Source organism: Drosophila arizonae, chromosome 3 (genome assembly GCF_054131065.1).
Source record: "Drosophila arizonae isolate 15081-1271.41 chromosome 3, UAZ_ARI_1.0, whole genome shotgun sequence".
Lineage (NCBI taxonomy): Eukaryota > Metazoa > Arthropoda > Insecta > Diptera > Drosophilidae > Drosophila > Drosophila arizonae.
In genome coordinates this window covers 22,346,511-22,365,526 of record NC_142923.1, presented here as the reverse complement: position 1 = coordinate 22,365,526, position 19,016 = coordinate 22,346,511, and the positions used below count along the sequence as shown (strand labels likewise).

Sequence of the window (19,016 nt, the reverse complement as noted above, 5' to 3'; positions counted from 1 at the left end):
TGAGCTATCAAATACCCTCTAATATTTATACACCATGAGGCTTACAAATACTGTATTGCAAGATATAGATAAATCTGAAATAGTTAAATACTTTTAAAGTAATAAATTATTAAAATAAATTGTAGATATATATGTATATCTAAATTAGTTGAACTATAGAAAAAATATATTAGAATTTGTGTTATATAATCTCGTATCCTTATAACTTGTATGATATATAAAATTGGAGATTGAAAATATAGTTATTATATACCAATAATTTCTTTATATTTATTTCATATATAGAACTTTTTGTTATGCAAAGATTAAGAAATAAATTGATAATTAATAAGGAAGAAATCAAAAAATTAAATTGCATTTAATTATATAAGTAAGGACTATCGAGCTTAACGTATATAATATAATAAGTACGACACTAATAGTATTGATTTCTTAAGTTACTTCGAAAATTCTGTTGATATATTTGTTCAATCTTCATTAACTATATATTTATTTTATCTAATATAACATCAATATATGGTTAATTTCTTTTTTTTTCAGTTTGACATTAACTTTCTTAAGTGCGAGCTTAGAAATATCTTCATGCAAACTTGACAGAGGTATATAAAACTTACGTGAGTAAATGAAGTAAAAATTTATTATCTTTCAAATATTTAAATATAAATATATGTATATTTCGCATATAAAACATATCTGGGTAATATTATTTTGCATAAAAAATGAAAAATATTTTTATAAACTAAGTATTTTATTTTTCACTTTGAACGCGTTTTAAAGTTTACATTAAATATTGAGATAGCTCTCTGACTCTATTAATACTACTTCTTGTATTTATTTCATATACATTTAAAGCCTATTTGATGAATTTCAATTTATTTTTCAATTTTCAATTTCAATTTTATTTCTTATATTCCTTAGTTTTTCCCATATTCCTGCACTTTCACTGAGCCAATTAAGACAATTCAAATGAATAAAACAAAAAATCCCCAATGACAGTTTTCGACTAATAATTCGCTTCATTTCGCTATTTATTCAATTTGATTCAATCAAATCAAGCAAATTAATGTTGTTGATTAAAAAACGATTTGTTTAAAGGGTATTTTATGGTCGCGCATTGCCGCCGTCAATTTCGTGCTCAAATATTATTTATTTGCTTCGCCTCGCACAACAAATGGCAAATATTTTCCCAGCGTATTTCTTGATGTGTGCGCAAAAAATAAATAAAATAAAACACAATATTGTTGGGAGTCAGCGTGTCGACCGACTAGAGAATAAAGTCTCTCAAATACACACACACACACACACTCACATCTTCCCATACCTTGATACAATACGGTATTCAGAGAGGCCTTTGTCTGGTTTCGCTTTTTTTGTTATTTAAGAATTGATCAGGCGTTGAATTTGCTTTCACTTGTATTTTATTTTACTCTCATCCTCTCTCGCTTTCCCTCTTTTTGTGTTCCTCTGTTCAATTGAGCTATGACCTTCGTTCCTGCCCCAGCCATGACAACTGAGTTATCCACTGCCCAATCAGCCACTATTTCAGCACCCATTCCACATGCAATGTTTTATTGAAATCGATTGCGTAATTGGGCAATTTGTGCTGCTTTTTGGCTGACTGATAATCAAAGCGGCATTTGAGTAGCTTTTGCTTTTAGCCAGCGTATGCGTATTAGCCACAATTAGACGACGTTTGAAATGGCTTTGACTGAAGGGGCGTTCCATTCCATCCATTCGATCCGAATCGATTCGACTCGACTGAGTCGACTCTTAGCTAATTGAACTTGTCCTGCGGCACAATATATTCAAATATTCAATATTCTATCTGCTCGCATTTGCAGACTGAACTTATTATATTATTATTACCCATTATTGCGCATTGTAATCAGCAAAATGATAAAAGTACCGCATACATAATATGAAAAAAAAAAAAAAAATAAAATAATAATAAAAAATACTTTTAACGCTCACGCAATCGAATCAGAAGTAGAAGATAAATAAATAAAATTGTGAATAAAAGCAAAAATCAACAAAAATGGTTGTCGTGGCTGCAGAGATGTAAAATGAAAAAAAAAAAAAAAATAAAAAATAAAAATAAAATAAAATAAATAAAAATAAATAAATAAATAAATAATTAAATAAAAATAATAATAATTATTATAAATAAAATACAGCTGTGGATTTTGATATGTATGAATTTCAATGTTGTATAGCAAAAAAAAAAAACAAAAACAAAAAAAAAAATAAATAAATAAATAAAAATAAAAAATAAAATAAAATAAAAAATACTAACTGAAAGTATTTCTAATAAAATTTAAGATTTAAATTTAAATAAATTTAACTATTTTAATTTACAATTAAAGAAGAATATAATATCAACTAGGAAATAAATTTTAGCTTTTTTTAAAATTATTTAAATATATATGTGGTTTTATTTAAATGTAATTATTTAAATAACTTGTTTTGTATATATATTATTTATTTTGATTACTAAAATATTATATATATCTAAAAATTTCTTAATTTAATTTTTAAAACTATTTATCTACTATATTTATTATTTATATTATTATATATTATTATTATGTATTTATTTCAACAGTTTGGCATCCTTTCAGTTTTTATGTTTAGACATCCCCATGTTAGCTGCATAATTGATAACAATTTCGATGGTCGGTCACATTATCTCCCACTTAGCTAATGGACTCACATGGGTGCAGCTGGTGCCCGACAGGCGCATAAAATATTTAAATAAGTCGCCTTGGCATCGGCCCATTTTGCACACTTCACATTCGCGGGTTTCGTTTGATTTATGTGCCTTAATGTTGCCTGCTTAATTTATTTTCGCTTCGCTTCGCGTCGCTTTCGACGCGTTGATTTTCGCGGTAAGCGGAAGGCGGAAAAAGGGAGAGAGACGACAATTTCTGTAATTTATTCGCTGCGCCCACCATATGCACAATTAGCGAATCGTAAATCTCGTTACATTTGTGGAACAAGCAAAAAAACAAAAACAATCTACGATCGTTTAAATCATGTAAATTGATTGCTGGTGAAAATAGATGTATGTAAATGTATATTAATTACATATACAGTCGAGTCTCGATTATTTGTAAATGCTCAATCGAAAATCACGATAAATCGAAAAGATTCTATCCCCTTGAAAGAAATTTGTTCTCAATAATTCTCGATAATTCGAATTTCTGTTATTGTATTTCTATAAATGAACAGATAATATATAAAAAATATATACTATAAATAATGTATATGTAATGTATATATTAATTATATGTTCTCATTTAAATTTCCATTGATATTTTTTAGGGTAATTTGTCGTTGCGCATACCCGTTCTGTGCACTGTTACTTGCTATACCCTGAACCCATTCTCAATAGGAAATCTGGGTATACTGGCTTTGTTAAAAGTATGTAACAGGCAGAAAGAGGCGTGGGCCTCACAAAGACCCCACAAAGCATATACATATGTATATATTCTTGAACTGGGGGACGAGCTGAGTCGATTTAGCCCTGTCCGACCGTCCGTATCTATTAACGCGTCGATCTTAGATGAAATAAGAGCTAGCGACTTGAAATTTTTATTCCTATGTCCGTGTGGAGTTTTCTCCAAATATCAATAACTGCTCCCTATATTTAATTGTTAAATATTTTAGTAAAGGTCACTGCCCCCTCAAGGTCATATGATCTCTGACCCCCCAAGTTCACTGACCCCTCAAGGTCAGAGACCCCCCAAGTTCACTGACCCGTCAAGGTCACTGATCCCCCAAAGTCGTTGGGCACTCAAGGTCATTGAAATCTCAAGGTCATTGGCCCCTCCAGCTAATTTTAGCCATATGATCACGCTCTGAAAGTTTCATATGATAAATCAAATAATAAACTGTCTCCCAAGCGACTACGCTAACTGCGCAGTCAGCAGAGCGCATGATATACGTGCGTGTGGATGCGTGTGTATGCATGTGTGCATAAAACAAATGCAGAATGAGTAGAATATCAGCTTGGAGGGTTCAGGGTATCTCCTAGTCTCGACTGGATCCTTCTTACTTGTTGTTATATTAGTTTTGTCTTCTCTCACTTATTACATTTTTCAACACGCTCGAAACTTTTTGGCTCGCACAACTGGCGCCTATTTAGTTTGCTTTTTCCATCTATACCCTCTTAATGTATGCTCTGCATGGGGTATGATAAGCTATTGTGGAAGTATGACACATTCAGAAGATTTATCTAACCAATTAGCATAAACTGATAGCTATATATGAATCAAGTATAGACTTTTATATCATATATGTATGTATATATACCCTTTTTAATGCTCTGCGTGGAGTATGATAAACAATTGCTTTTTATGTATAAGAAAAGTTATATAAACTTTCAGCATAAAGTTATATCTCTTTATAATATATCATATTATAATCATTGATAAAACTATATATATAAAATATGCAAATTCATTATACGAAAGTCCTTAGCTTTCTACTATTATAGTTAATATTCCTTCAAGACATTTCTTATAATATAATTAGTTATACTCACATACATGGCATTTCTAAAAGAGATGGAATATGTCCTTTATATAGCTAGCATGCCTGAAAGGGTATTTTAGCTGTAGTTCAGTTACAATTGTGTTTTTCTCTATTCTATTTCAATAGTTTCAGCCCTTTCCCTATTTATTTTTCTCTGTTCTGTTTTTCGTCTGCTCAGAGAGAGAGAGAAAAACTTTTATGTGTAATGAAAACTTTTTAAAATTATTTCTTTATTTTTTTATTCCGCTATTCACTTTTTTTGCGCAAGTTTTTCTATTTTACTTTGGCATTGTTACAGCTGAAGTGGACTTCGGCCGGCAGCGTTTAAACTGGGTGCGGCATTAAAATAAAGAGATAATATAGCTAATAAACTAGATTAAGTTAAGCTAAAGCTAATAGGATATATTTTTTATGAAATGCTGAGAAGATCCTGCTTTATTATATTTTCCATTTCTATTGGAAAGCTGTTAAGTTATTCATAGTTCAATGCCAGGGCATGGGCTTCATTGGGGGACTGTTTTGAAATGCAAATGAGATTGATTAGCACAAGAAACCCGTTATATAACACGCCTCAACGCCCATCGGACTGCTCCCTTCGCTCGTGCCATAAAAGTTGTCAGAAAACTTGTCGAAACTATTTGCTGTCAGGCTCAGACTGAGGCTCTGGCTAAGCTCTGTGGGCCTGGCCGAAGCAGTTCAGTTCATTAGCATAGTTTACATTGGGGCGCACGGGCACACCGGCCTCGGCTTTGCCCAGTTTTCGGACATTGTCTTGAGTCGCGGCGCTTGAAGTCTCAAGTCTACTTACATTTCACTTTGCGTTGCATTTTGCTGCCTCCGAGGGCTGCCTCGACTTGGCTGCTTGCCCGCCAGCTTGACTTGTGGGTCACTATGCACAGAAAAACTGGAAGCGCTCTCTTCTCTGCCTATGCCCGCACTTAACGGGCGCCCATATATAATTATGCTGGAAGCTGAGATGCCATTGTCGTCTCTCAGTCTTCTTTTTGTTGTTTTTTTTTGTTTTTTATCAATCGAGTACATGTCTCTCGCATGTCTCGTAATATGCCGCACACGTAATGGCTACAAGCTGACGCGCTCCTAGCCACGCCCACACATAATGCGATAAAAGTGCCTATAAGTATTCTAAGCTTTTTGACATGTGCGACATCAGCTGAGGCTGAGGCTGATGAGGCTGAGGCTGAGTCTGAGGCTCGCTGGCAGCGCCTGATTAATTGAAGTGGAAAATGTGCCTGCACTTAAAGAAAATAATGATATACATAGATAGCAGATTATGGGGGGAGGACTGATAATGATGATAGGCTCTTAAAAAAGTAAATTTGGTTGAATATACAAAAATTACAGCTTGTAAAGTCAAACTGGATGAGCCATAGGCAAAATGTCTACATTAACGCTTAGAAATGTGAGACGTAGTAAGAAATAAATAAAAGTAATACTGGTTAACGGCCCATAAGTTAATTTTTAGTGAAACTAAAATGAGCGTATTAAATAACTTCAAGGTTTTGTTTTGCCAATCTCAAGTTAATAACATAACTGTTAAAAGTCTAGGTTCCAATTTCAAAGCTTTGGAAAACTTGTAGCTGATTTCCTATGCAAGTCCAAAAGGCGAATGAATATTAGTTTTGGTAAATAATCAGGTTAACTAAGTTATTGAATATAAAGAAATAAAATTAAACAATGCCATTATACTCTGATTTCCAATTTTCAATGGGCTCAGATAATAAAATACAAATATGGAAGACAACTATTTATAAAATTTAAATAAAGCTCTAATAAATATAAAAATAAAAGTTTGAAAGATGTAGAATTTTTTTGAGCTGCCATGTCTCCATAGCGTTTTTTAAAAGTTAATCGGACGATTTCTTTAGCAATTATAGTTAAAAATTAGGTAGATTGTATAACTTGTTATTCCCAATGGGCGCCGAAATATCTACTATACAGTTGTGAATTGAGATTGCCAGAATAAATGTAAACTTAAACTTGTTTTATTTTTGTTTTTATATATTTTTTTAATTATTATATTATTATAGCAAGTTTTATGGTATAATTAGTTTTACATCTTACAAATTCAAAGCATTTTTTTTAATACTAAATATATAATTTCTCCATTTAATATATCCTTAAATGTGTCGTAATATTTTTTATATTTATATACTTTATATATATATAATTTGTATTTTTGAAAACAAATTCATAAAATATATTAATTGCTATGCGAAAATCTTGTACTTATGTACTAATTTTTCAATTAATAGACTATAATCTCTCTGAGTGCATTTTGCACAGTGTCTGAAACTTGATTGATGGCACTTGCTTTTAATTAAAATTTATTGTGGCTTACTTTGCGGCTTGGCTGGGAAATTAAATTGCTTGATTTTAGCACAAGAAATGGGTTGGCCGGCGGGACAAACGGCCAGAGATCAAGTTTTCTATAGCGCTGGAGTTTCTCGCAATTTGGCTAAAAGTGCTGCGAGCATTTAGTTCTGATTTTGGTTAAAACATTATTTTAAAAGCTTTTTGCCTTTCGCTTTTTGTTGGCTGGAATGGAGCTTAGCATTCAGACCATTTGCATTGGCAGCGACTGTGACGGTCGCTTTGGTCCGGCTATTGTTGTGCTGTCTCTTTCTGCCCGTCTTACTGTCTCACCTCTGCTTTCGTTTCCCTTGGCATACGTTACGCCTGTCAAACGCCTGTCGACATGCAATAGTTGCTTCTTTCCTTTTTTTATGCTCCCAGCCCATTAAAAATGTATTGAAAATGGGTATCAAGGTTTTCAGCTCATATATGTAACGGGCAGAGCTGAGGTATACTATTGTTAGGGATGATGATCGTCTGCATAAATGATCTCTGAGGCAATGAAAGCTTAATACTTGAAACTTTATTATGTATTTATAGGATTTTTTTCCCTTAGGCTAATCTATTCACTTATTATCGATAAAGCTCGATGTGCTTTTAAAATGCTTATATAAGGCAATTATGTGAAATTCTGACAAAGTTGAATATTTTTATTAAAGATTATTCTTCGTTAAATTGATTTATTTTGACTTTGGTATCAAATAGAATCGACAATTAAAATATTGAAATGAAACTCAAAAATATAAAAATTATAATAAAATATATATAATATAAAAAATATATATATATAATATAAAAAGAAATATATATATAAGATATAAAAATATATATGTGTAAATAAAATTGAAAAGAAATGAAAATGAAATGAAAGAAATGAAAAATGTACATCTACAAAAATAAATGAAATAAAATAAAATAAAATAAATAAATAGTTAATAATAATAATAATCATAATAATAATACAATTTCAAAATTTTATAAATTAAAAAAATGAATTTGTTTAAATATATATAAAAATAAAGTATTATCCAATTTTAAAATATAAAATTTTTAACTAATCTGAAAATATAATTGAACAAGTATTACGCAATCGAAGGCAACAGTATTTTTGTATGTGTCTATACATATATTGATTGAATGTATCAGTTCTTTTTAGAGTTAGGGTATCTGCTAGTCGGTCACACCCGAGCCAGCCCCACCAATGCCGTTCACCTGCATCATGACAGAATGTCTGCTTGCCTCATTCATGGCCATTATGCATTCGTTGCGAGGAACCTACGTAGAAGCTGTCAGCTCCCTCCCTTTCTCTCTCTCTCTCTCTCTCTATCTATCTCTATCTCTCTCTGCTGAACAATAGCATTAAGATATAGGCACACACACATATAGGTAGAGGCACAGTTGCAGTCTAGGGAGGACTTCCTCAGTCAAACTGTGGCACTAATCGTAATTGTTGACTGTGTCTGCATGTCTCTACCGCTCTCCACCTCTCTCTTTCTCTCCCGCTCTCAATCTCTCTCTTTCTCGCTTTCTTTTACTTTTCTCGCTGCCATTTGTACAATTGACAATTGTGATTGCATATGTTATAATGCAGTTGGGTCTGCATAGAGCGGGGCATGGCACGTGTAACGCTCGACCCGGCGAGCCTTTTGTTTGACTGAAGAGTAACTAAGCTCACTGGCTCGCTCTGCCTCTCTCTCCCTCTCCCGCTCCCGCTCGCTCACTGGTTGCGTCTGGGGATTGAGTCATGCGTGTGCGACTCGACTGCAGCAGCTGATTACTGATTGCTTTCAATGTGGGGGACTGATGTCAGCTTGGCCCAAGTCAGGTCAACTGAAAGCAGTGCTTGGTCGAATATATACGCTGGCGCAGATAACGCTAACCACTCACTTCTGGCCCAGAAAGCGAACGATGTCAGCTGCCAGATATCCACTTGATTATGTTCATCTTCTGCAGCTGCTCGATTGATTGACAAACGTCGCGACGTTATCCCACTATTCCCAATCACATAGCGATAGCTTTGATGACTTATTGGCATTATTATGTGAAACGGCGAGCCAAGTACCAAATTACTCCGGGGAGCGAGCAAAGAGAAGAAATACTGAAATTTATGAACGTTTCGACTTGACTTTGACTTTAAGAAACTTTTAACCCTCTAACCGGTAGAGCCGGCTAAAGAAAAGTAAAACTAAACATATGTTTCAAATATACCGTAATCCAATATGCCTTCTTTATAATCGGTATATAACCTGAAAATAAGTGCATAAGAAATTATTTTTTCCAAATGCAAGGCAGCATGATGATACATATCATATAGGTCTACATATAAATAATTAGTATACATATATAAAGCATATATCATATATACTATTTAATAATAAGTCAACATAAAAATTTAGAACGTTGAAGTCGGGCGTTACCGATTGCAGAATACTCACTTAAGACCCAACACCGTCAGATCTATCTCATAGATTTTAAAACGTCAACCCGAGTATATATTCTAATATTGCATATTCAATATGTTTATTGAATTCTATTTAATAAAAAATACAAACATTTTCTGGTTTTGCGCTGGGTGGTGAAAAGTTATATAAAAAACTATATTTTTGTAGGTTTTATATATCGAGCAGATCCAGCTGGTTTTAGAAACAATCGATAACAAATTTTGTTCTGAGGTTCTCGATTAAAAACTTTATCGTAAATCAGATATATCACTCAATCTTTAGATAGAGTCATCAAATTTTAACACAACTTGGATTTTTATTATATTTTATAAACAGGGGATACTATAGTTTTTTTTAAGACTACCTATCTCTTAGACTACGTAATCTCTACAATAACTTCTTAGCTTAACTTTTTTTTTTTTTTTTTTTTTTTGCTGTAAATTGAGCTAACATAAATTTGGTTATTGAAAATAAAAATTTCTCGAGGACTATGTAATCAACAGTTGCAGACGCTAATGTCTAGTCGTCTGTCGACATGCCAAACCAAGCATTACCATATTTTCGCACCAGGCAAAACCGTTTTCTTTGTGCTGGCCCATTCATGAGCTGTCAGGCTCTATGGCTGCTGGGAATTGCCAAGCCCCAGAAAGCAGAAGGAAGTTGCAAAATAGTGAAGCGATGTCGTTATTTGAGCCAAGCCCACTTTGGCTGGGCCATTGTCCGCGGACAGCGTTAACTTTTATCTTTCATCCGTTCCGCCCGTTGGCCCATGTTGGGTTGGTTGCTTCTTTTTTAATATTTCCATTTTTCCTTCTTTTGTGGTGCGTGCCGCGCCCTAAAAAGCAGAGAGCAAGCGACGCCCAGCCTGAATGTCCATGTCCGAATCATGCAATGGCAAGCGGAGCACGTGCTGCCAGCTGTCAGCAGCGAGCGGGCGCAGCGGCTGTGACGAGCTGCATTCGGACAGGCTGCCGGCTGGGGCTTTTGTTTGCATACTTTTGGGGGCCAGAGTTCAATTCGCTGCTGTTGCACTCGAGGTTGCGAGTTGAGAGCAGCTACTGGCATGACTTTTGTTCGACTTTGGGAAAGTGAATCGTGGTTCTCTAAGAGGTTAGCCACAGCCACACACACATACACACCTGCGTAGCACACCTGGCGCCCAGATTCTAGCGCACTTTATTTCCAACGAAAATCAGTGCCAAAACGTCGAGTCCTGAAAGGACTTGAAAAGACGCTAACTAGCCGCATTCAGACAACGTGCCAACAGCTTCATTGTTGGCCTCTGATTAGCTACAGCTTTTTTTGGAGGCTCTTTGTTAGCCAGTTGTGAACGGCTGCCAACGGGACAGAGACAGAGAGGGAAAGAGAGAGAGAGGCAGAGAGAGAAAGAGAGAGAGAGGTAGAGAGAGCTAAGTCAAGCAAAAATCCTTCGTGTTTTGCTTTGGTTAACACTTCAATGCAGCGCATGAGCTTGAAGCGAGTAAATTATGCAATTGGCTTAAAGGCGCTTGACCAGCTCAAAAATAAATGTTATTGTAATACTCTAATGTAAAAAAATAATTTTAAATTTAATAAATTATGTGCAATATTGAACTATTTTTATTAATATCATTTTATGCGTGCTTTAATCGAAGATATATGTTAAGAAGAAAAGAAAATGAAATATAAATCAAAAAAAGAATTATAATGAATATTTCTTTAGTGTGTGTGTGTGTGTGTGTTTTTTTTTTTTTTTTTTTAAATATATGAAATGTGTTTGTCACATTTTATTATTTATTTATAGTCAGTTAGTTTAGTTATTTTAATTGATAATACGTAATATAAAATTAAATAATATAATATATCTAATATTATGTAAGCAACATAGTAGTACAATAAAATAAAATATATAAAAAATATTTTAATATATCAATAAATATTTATGAATTGATTTTCTTAGAAAGTTTTTAAATTTCTAAAAATTTTCTGTGACATTTTAGTATTTATTTCTTTTATTTTTATTTTAAAATTAATTTAAATTTGTTTGAACTGATATATTAATAATGAAGATTTTTCATACCGGAAATTTTGTTACATTTCTGATTTTTTCTGAAATTTTGTTTTTTCTTTTTTTGTTTTTTTGTATTATATAAACAAATATTTAAATAGTAGAATAATTCTTCAATATATCTTTATTAACTTTATTATTATAATGATATAATAAAATACTTATTAAATTGTGAATCGGTCGAAAAATGGAATCGATTCCAAATGGAATATAAAAATGTTCTTTCAAATCATTTTACAAGTTTTTCTTTTAATAATTAACTTTTCATAGTAACCTTAAAACTGAAATACCCATTCTATAAGTTACATATTACATATACCCCGAGCTTTTTGCCTGCCAATATAAGCGAGCACAAGAATTTTATGCGAAGCTCACTCTTTAGCGCTTTTCCAGCTTTGCAGTTCGTCTTTGTTGTTTACTTCTTCTTCTTCTTCTTGATGTGTCTGGCGAACAATTGCGAACAATATTCCTGACACATATAAGTATATATAATATTTTTGGCAATTGTTGTTGTTGTTGTTGTTGTGGTCGTGTTAAGGTCAACGGCTATGGGCGAATAAAATGTGACATGGCCAAGGCGGAGCTCTGGCTGGTGTGCAACACTGTGCTACAAATGCGATTACGTATACGCAGCGTGTGACAGGCACGTTGACCGTTTTGTAGCTGAATAACAAAAGGGGTGGCCGGCCATCAAGGACGTCCAGGATATAGTGCGGAAAGAGCGCTTCAAGCCTGAGTCTAATATAATTCTCAAAAGCGCCCACATCCTGGTCATGGCTGGACTGCGATTCTGGACATGCCGCGCATAATTTAAATGGGCGTGGCAAACTCTCTCTTTCTGTGTGTGTGTGTGTGTGTGTTCGAGTGGGTCACGTGCCATTGTTGAATTTCATTTGTGGCATTTTTCAGTAACTTTTTGAGCCTATTAAAAACCGGACAGCAGCTAAGCCCCCAGCTCTGAGCACTAAGTGAATCGCATTAGCACAGCTCTCGAGAGCCTGTTGAGCTGTGCTCGAGGCGGCGACTCAAATGGCTCGTTTCCCTAGATCATATTTTGCATTTACTTCTCAGCTCGATATAATAAAAATGTTGCCCGTCCGTAAACAGAGCTGTCAGACGAGCAGCAGCAGTAGCAGCAGCATACCGGATGTCTATTAAGTCAATAGAGTGAGGACTGAGGGAGAGGCAGGGGCAGGGTGAAAGAGTGAGAGGGAAGTTATCTGCAGCAGTGTAACATGCGCCAGGCATTTATAAGCAATTTATAGAATATGTTAACCCAGCCAGACTTTGATGGCTGGCTGTCTGGCATTTTTTCTCTTTATGTAATCGGAGCTGACTCGAGTTGTGAAACAGCAGCTCGAAACGAGGAAGTTAACTAAAGCGCATCAACAGGCTTCAAGCAATGTAGACAGTTAATCAAAGGCAGCTTTGGCAGTCAGGGCAAAAAATAAAAATAAAAAATATATTGAAAAATGAATTCTCATAAAAATGTTATGCAAAAAATGGTATTAAATGGAGCTGAGAGCAGAGAATTGTGAAGTGAATTGAATGTGAATTCTATTCTCTTCTCAATTACCTTAAAGCCAGTTTGCCAGCTAAGTTAAGTTGGGGTCAACTTTTGCAAAGAATAACAGGAATTTCATTTTTGCTGTTGCTTTTGTAGTAATAATAAACATGCAAATGGCAAAGGCTAAGAGTTATTTGGATTTTTTGCAAAAAGTCAACAAAACAAGAGGATACAAAAATAGCTTCGAAAAAACTCGCTGGGAGAAAGCTTCGAATTTCATGTAGTTTAGTAAATTCCATTCTCGGCAGCAAAACATTTGAGTCAAATTAATTTATGGGTGACCATACAAATTTAAATATAATAAAGCATAGTACCCTTAAGGTGCACCCCTTAACATTTAAATTTGTGATTATTGTCCTATATATTAGAAAGATATATTAATTAATGACTGCTTAGATTAAGTAGCTGAATATTAATATGTAAATAGTTACAAAATAAATAAATAATAATAAAAAAGTAGTTAAAAATAATATTCTATTCAAATATGGAACGTTTCAGCATTGCTTCAGTTCATTGTCAAATTAATATTAATTAATTAATTATTAATCATGATATTTATTTATTTATTTTTATTTATTTAACATTATAAAACTTAGAGCCTGTTCTACACATTTTTTGAAGTAAATAATATTTATTACTAATTAATTAAATTGCTGGCGATTAGGTGACTAAAATGGCCTGTATATACATATTTAATAAATAAAATAAAAATAGTTTGAGCTAATATTGTATTTAATGTAGAACGTTTCAATAAAACACATTAATTTAAGAGGCAGATCCAGCCCAGCTGTGGCTTTACTCTTGCCTATTAATTTAAATTATAATATAATATATTGGAATTAACTGACATTGAAAACCCGCTCCAGCTGCATAACGCTTCATAACACTGGTTTATTTGTGAATTTCTGATTATCACATAAATATCGTAAATTCTTTTATTCTTGCTTAGAGATATACATCGCATACATATTGCATTACTATATATGCATTTTCAACACTGGAACCCCTTATCTTCTTGAGCTTCATCACACCGAAAGGAGTCCAAGTATAATATTATTATCTCAAACTGTTGCCTTGTGAATATTGACATTTTTAATCTACGGTTTCTATTTCATATTTGAATTACGCATCAGTAAAATTTTTTGAAGGTCTATTAGGTAGCTAATCAAACAAATATTCACCTTTAAACCATAAAGCAGGCCTCAGTATGCTAAACATCTGAGAATAATAATAAACATTCATTGGTGCAAAACATTTTATTGAATTCATTCTTAAAATTTCAACAGAAAAGTTCATATTTTAGTTCATATCTATTATATATAAAATTTCTGTCTGGGTTAAACAAGCGAATAGAGAAAACCCAGAATACACATTGACCGTTTTAGTATTTAGGTGCACAATTTTCTCTTTTGGTCACAAGACACTGGAACGAATTGTGATCGTTAGCTGAGGGTCCACTGTACTTTCAATGAGGTTTAAGGGCTTCTCTGCTCTAAGCACTGTTTCTGTTTTTCTCAAACTTTTCTACCTCGAATGAAAACAGCAATTGCTGCACTTCAATAACTAATATTATATCAGAATATTTTATTTTGAATTTCTATATATTTATAGCGCAAGCCACTTTCGCTAATAGTTTTACCTTACACACATTAAATGCCAGCCTTTAGACGCTGTGCCTCTTTTAAAGGCCATGCTCAAGTTGGCCAAGTTAGCCAAGTTGGCAGCCACCACAAAGAGCATCGTTTAAACAAATGAAGCAGCAGGCGAAAGGAAAGCAAAACCCGATTGCCAAAACACTAGCCAAATTGTTGGCACGCAAGACCGCAGAGAGCAAATAGAGAAACCGCAAGGGCGACTGCAAATGTTGCCCACATACGTGCAGGAGTCCTGGCCCCTGCTGTGCCTCCTGCTCGCTCCTCGCTCATCCTTGTTGTTCTCGTAGTCGTCGCTCGCTTATCGCTCTTATGGTATTTACGAACTTGTGAGCACGGAAATTAATTGAAATGCTCCAAATTTTGGATATGCTGGAAATGTTGTTGCGACAGTGCAAACGAGCAGCTGTAGCAGGAGCAGGAGCAGGATCAGGGGCAGCAGGAGGAGCCATTTGGCGCTCAAATTAATTTGCAGCCAACAAATTGCTTTGGAAATAGCTAAGCAAATTTTTGTATTTTTGTATTTTTTTTTGTTTTCGTTTTGTTTGCTTTTTGTTTCTCATTTAAGTTGTTCGTCGTGTCGGAACTGTCTCAACTTGTTGGCGCTTTGCCGCACTATTGAGTGTTGAGTAATTTGCAGTTTTTTTCTGCCTCTGCTGATTGGGGCATTACTTTTTTCAGTCCTGCCTGGCAGACAGGTGCAAATTTTTGCTTAATTGTTAGCAGAAGCTTTCAACGCCTCGGCACACAAAGGATTCGGCGAGCCAGCAGCCTTCCACTCCTTGTGCTCTATGTACCCAAGTCATTTACATAATTTGCATAAGGACGCGACGCGCTCAACCCAAATCAGCGACAATTAACTTTAATGGGAATTAATGCTTTCAAGATTTCACATTTCTCTTACACTTGGCTGGCTATAAAACTCTGTTGGCTTCTCGCTGTTGGCTGTTGCCTGTTGCCTGTTGCTAATGCCTGTCATATGCCAAGAATCATAGCATTAAACCTTTATACGACACTCAATGAAAATGGGCATATTTGGGGCTAATATTTGTTGAAGGAATTGATAGAGTATAAAGATTAAAAACTTTGGAATTAATTGTTGTGCGAGCCTTAGTCTTATGATAAAATTTTAATTTTATCTATATGAAAGTATATATGGAATATATTAAAAAAATTACTATTTTTCATTAGTCTTAGTATAGTTAAACCTTTGTAAGGGGTATTTTTATTTTATTTTTATTTTTATGAGGCATAAATTTATAGTCTTGGGCTTTGTTTCAACAAGATACTTTAAAGCCTACCGTTCTCATCCAACCAATCAACATGCAGAACAGTCCACTCACAAACATGAGGGAGCTACATGATCAGACCGATGCTCTGAGAGAAGCCCCTAGAGATATAGATAACTGATCTCTGCTGTTTTATATATGTATATATTTAATATTATAATATATAATATTTAATATCTATATTTAAAATAAATAATAATTAAATGCAAATTAATAAATAAATAAGTTAAACCAATATACTCATTTCTTTTCTGTGAATGAGTATAAATGAGTATATTCATTTAAATATTGAGTGTCAAACCCCACACAGGCCCCCACGCTGTGTCACATATTATTATCATATAATTATTTCAGATTTCTTATTTTAAACACTAACTCAAGCTAATATTTCTGGCGTATTTCCCTTTCTAGTCTTTGATCCACGGTGCCTATTCAATATAAACACACATGGCTAGCTCAATGAGAGAGAAGACAATATTTAATTGGTAAGTCTTTTGGCTAGAGTTCATTTAAAAGATTTTCAGGCAGCATCCATTGTGGTATTTCGTATTCAAATCGCTTTTCGGGTTTGCTTCAAATCACTTCGACTTGACTGGGCTCATGAATAACCCAGCAAGCAGAAACTATTTTTTGTATAGTCAATAATTGCTATTCATAAGATTTAATAAATATTAAAGGAAAAGCAAAGGATTTGGTAAGCAAGCTGCTCGGCTTATGCATAGTTTATGAACGAGATTATTTTGCAATCTCATTAATGCCTTTGCGGATGCGGCTCTGCTCGGTCGGCATGCCATTCAACCGAATTCGCACAGTAGCCTTAATTATTCATGTTTGAATTTCTCTTAAAATTGCAAAAACTCGTTACTCGTTGCCCGTTACTCGGACTGGGTGCTGCTGTATGCCCATTTGGCTCTACCGGCGTCCTCTGCTCGCTCAAAGGAAACTTTTGCTGGTCATGTAGCAGCGCAAGATAAACGTAGGTGGATGCCTCCGAATGGACGCTGATAATTTGCCTTCAGTTTTTTAAATGAAATATAAATCAAGCCACAACGGAGCGAAATAACTAGCAAGTAAGGACGGTGCAGTGGGATGATACCGACTGCAGAGTACTCCGTCAGGACTCCAATAGCTGAATCTTTTTTTGTAAATTAATCAGAATGAAGTTTGCAATTATTTATTGGACTTCTTCTGGAGGTCTGCTTCGCAAACAAAATTTGTTCACTAGAAGAAATCAACTGTAAGAATTTTGAGTTTTTTGTGGAACATAAATACAATAAAATCCCGTTAATTCCAAATAGTAAGGGGACCAGTTTTTTCTTTTTTTTCGATTTTCATATAAATTTAAACTATCGAAAATTATTGAGGACGAATTTCTATCAAGCGGATAGAGTTTTCTTTTTTTTCGATTTAGCGGGGTACGAATTTTCGAGAGTCGACTGTATTTATCCACAGTCGAACTCACTTTGATAGATACATATATGATTTATCAGATATATATAGCATTTCGTGCGAATCAATAGAAAATAAATAATTTATTAATTGATAAACTTTATTTGTTGGAAAACTTTTTAAAATATTGTTTCCCACACTTACTTTAGTATACTATTCCGCTAATCTTTAGGAGTCTGAAGAATATTTTCCGTAAATAATGGGTCTTACGCTCCAAATTACAAATCATTTTTATTATTATTCTATAATTATTTCTTCTATAATGAATAGCGGATAGAGAAGCTAAACAATAAATCAATTATTTTCAGGTTTTAGATCTGAAACTTTCGACAATATATACTTATGTCCCTTTATATGGGGTTGTTATATTATATATAAACCTCATATATTTTTGATCTCTCAGCGGAGGTATATAAATCTCCATAAATTGCTAGCACTTCTAACTTTAGAGGGAGAATAAATAGTAGTTTCCTATTTACTATGTTCGTATCTTCCGAAGACAGCCATAAGCATATAGTCAAAATTTCTCAAGCCTCAAAACGATGAAATAGCTGCCGAGTAAACAGTGCCAGCTAGTTGGATGTATAGAACCAATATACTCCGTTCCCTTCGTGAATGAGTATAAAAATGCACTCACAGAAAAGAGTTTGTGTTTTTAACAGTTTGTCATGCAGTTGGTCAGTCGGTCAGTCCGTCTGTCCCTCTGTCTGTCTGTCTGTCAGTCAGTGTAGCTTATTTGTTTGTGCCTGAAGTCCTACAGCCTCAAGGGCCGACAGTTCGTTAGCTGTTGAGCTAGTGGCTCAGTGGTTCGTTAAAGTTTCTAATCCCGAAACACGCAGCTGTGTAGCTTGATGAAATCAAATAAAATGTAAAAACATATAAATATATATGATATATATAAATATGTATATGTATATATAACGCGCGCTGACGTGTTAATTAGTGTGACTTTTTGTGGGCGGGCGTTACGTGGGCGTACGTAAGGTCCAGATAAGATATTTTGGTTGTGCTGAGCGGAGCCGCAGCCTTGACTGTTTGCCTTAAACTCCCACTGGCTTTGTGCGCTGCATATTGTCGACTCATTAAAAAGCAGTAGAAGAAGAAGGAGAGGAAGAGGCAGAGCAAGAGGCAGAGGAAGAGCTATACAAGCCACACAGAACGCAACGACAACGCCAACGTAGTCATTTTCATAATCAAACAAACTGAAAATCACACAGCACAAAACACAAGGCCACAGACAGCCAGCAGTGGGGAGTGGATGGATGGATGGATGCATGGGGACCGCAGCGGCAGAGTCACGTCAATTGCATTAGAAATTGCATTTAATGAGCGACAGCCAGAAGGCGGAGCAGCTGCTGCCAGCGTGAAGCAAATGGCGTAGAAAATGTCGCCAAGTCGCCAAAATGGCGCCCAACATGGCGAATGGCGAATAGCGAATGACGAACGGCGTGAGGCTCAGACATACATAGGCGAGCTTAGCTCTGTGCAATTTGTCATTTATCACAGTCACAATTAATTATAAAGAGCCTTTTGATAGAAAATAAAAAGAAAGTACGAAAGCTCTAGTCTCTAGTATTTAAAATACATCATTTGCAAATTTGGTGAATTTTAGGATGGTATCCCAAGTCTAAATTAATTCGAAATTCCATGAAATACACGTGAATA

General features: G+C 34.5%; 1 long non-coding RNA gene across 1 annotated transcript in view; it reads left to right on the top strand.

The window, feature by feature from the left end:
* LOC149269903 (uncharacterized) overlaps positions 1-19,016 on the top strand; it is a 59,757-nt gene that overhangs the window by 24,402 nt on the left and 16,339 nt on the right. Inside the window, exons 2-3 of the long non-coding RNA XR_016269468.1 lie at positions 541-599; positions 16,314-16,387. This is a non-coding gene — a long non-coding RNA (uncharacterized LOC149269903). The remainder of the gene's footprint in view (positions 1-540; positions 600-16,313; positions 16,388-19,016) is intronic.